The sequence below is a fragment of the Phalaenopsis equestris genome, unplaced genomic scaffold (assembly GCF_001263595.1).
Source record: "Phalaenopsis equestris unplaced genomic scaffold, ASM126359v1 Scaffold000372, whole genome shotgun sequence".
Classification (NCBI taxonomy): Eukaryota; Viridiplantae; Streptophyta; class Magnoliopsida; order Asparagales; family Orchidaceae; genus Phalaenopsis; species Phalaenopsis equestris.
This window is the reverse complement of record NW_018164814.1, coordinates 1,618,367-1,620,923: the sequence shown is the minus strand read 5'-3', so window position 1 is coordinate 1,620,923 and position 2,557 is coordinate 1,618,367.

Here is a 2,557-nt window from a genome sequence, read left to right as displayed (position 1 = left end):
TTGTTTTACTTGGAAACTAAAAACTGTCTTAGGAAGCCTATAGGAATACAAGTTTGTTAGAGGATTTGACATATTTGAAGGGGAGCATATGATCTCTTGAAAGTGAAGAAGCGAGTTGTCGTCTCTATATCATCCGCTCAAGCAAAATATCTTGCTCTAGCTGTATCTACCAGTGAATTGATTGGTCTTGATCATCTACAAGTCTCCCACATCCAAATATCCTCTCTCGGGCTCCTGTTTTGTGGTAATCTAGCAGCAATTCCTATCACAGTCAATCTAGGCTTCATGAGTGCACCAGGCATATGGAGAAAGATTGTAATGTTGTTGGGAGATGATGTTTATAACAGCTTCATCAGGCTCATGCCCATCCAATTAAATTTATAGACTAGCCAATATGTTCACCAAGCCACTTCCATTGATATAATTGTCTTCATTTTCATTCAAGACAGTGTCAACATTATTAATCATCCATCTTAAGAGCATTATTGAATATAAATTAATTGATGTTGTTGATTCTTCCATATATTCTTTATTAAAACTCATGAGAGTCGTCTTAAATGGTTTGATTACATTAAATGTGGATCGGTTGATAATCCGATTAGAAAAGTAGATGCTTTAGATTCGACTTATGTTAGGAAAGGTAAAGGCGGACTTGAAGAGACACGGGCGTGTTGTATAAAAAAGGATCTTAATTTATTCGAATTAAATGATAATATCACACTCAATATGACATAATAGAGAAAAATAATTTATATAGTCGACCGCACTTAGTGGGATAAAGACTTGTTTGTTGTTGTTGTTTTAGGTCCTTATGATTTCATTATTGACCAGTTGATTAAGGTCTTGGGAGTATTCACTAGACTTCAAAAAAAAAAAAAAGAAAGGAATATTTACCTACCTACCACTCAATTCATATGTATATATCTAATTTCTAAGCTTCAATTTTTAGTACAAGCCACTTTATTTATGTGTTTATATATATATATACGTGTACTCAGATCAGTTGATCGGGCATCTGCTTGTCAGTTGTAAGTCCTCTCTGGTCTGGGGTTCGATTCTCCCCGTGTGTAGGGTGTGGTACTCAAATTCTTAGGCACATGAGTGATAGTCGGAGCTCGTATAATAACTTCCGATTATTCCTTCAAATATATATCTATCTATATATATCTGTGCGTGTGTGTATTTTTCCTTATCAAAGTTAAAATATTGATAAATTTTGATAAATCTCCATCTTTCAACACGAATCTTGAGGCATGACAGATCTCGAGACGATTTTTTTAGTAAGAAAAATTCAAACCTCGATTAAAACTAATCTAGAACTCAGATTTCAGAAAACTTACAATCAAACTTAACGATCCATCAGGAAGAGTCCAATGTTATCAAAATTAGTTTAATATGAGCCAAATCAAACTCAGATTAAGTCATCAAACCATTCTTGAAAGTTTTTCAGACATATTTAAATAGTTAAAGAAATGTCGAATCTAGCAAAGCTATAGTTGAATTGAGCGTCTCGACAAGACCTCAGTCCAACGAGCACAAGATTTTTCAATTTAAACATTGTTAAGACACTCAAATGTTCATCTAACGTCGTCTAATTGAAGGAAGCTCTCCGGACCGTCCGATCAAAGTTGTTCATATTACTGCATTAATTTAATGCAGAACACTATATATAGAGTCTCACCTCTCTAATTAGAGGGGGCTAAAGGCTTAAGAGTGAACTCAAAGCTTTGAGAAGGAACTAAAGTCCATCGATCCTATCACCAAATATTACCGTCGGATGCCGTCAACTACCTTGACCGCTGCTGATCACCGTCGATCGTCGTTAACCACCGCAAATCATCGACAACAACTGTCGACCGCCATCGATCACTTGCAATCGCTATCGACTACCGTCGATCACTACTGCTGTCAACCACCACCAACTACTATCGAGCACAATTGTCGTTGTCAACCACCACCGACCGTCGTCAATCGCTGACCACTGTCGATCACTACCAATCACCGTTGACACACAACTGATCAAAAACCGTCAGTCGATTTTATAACTTAGAAAACCTAGTAACTATCTCCCTTTTGTGAAATAAGAGGTCTTTGTTATTATCAACATATAGTGGATTTGTTCATTTGTGTATGGTCATTTGGCTTTTTTTTTTAATCAGTTTTTCATGTAAAAACTTCTGATGTCCTTATTGATTGTCCTTTTTACTTGAGAGCGTGTTAAATTCTCGTGCAACGCTAAGACGGTAATCTATTACTCTACTGTCGTAAATTTTCTAGCTAGCATCAATTTTAATGTCAAAAAAGATTTTGGTGGAATGAATGTAAACAGTAAAATTTAAGTGTTATGTATACATAAATACATAGAAAACGTTTGTAAATGACCAAAAAAAAAAAAAAAAATGGTTTTTTAAAACGTACATGTGAGTCATGATGAAGTCTTCAACGCGTGAAGGACAGTCCTATCTTATTGTCAAAAATATCAGCTTTACTTAAATAGAAAAAAAAATGAAAATTCAGCTTTGCTTGCAATTTTGCGAAAAACAGAATATATATATGG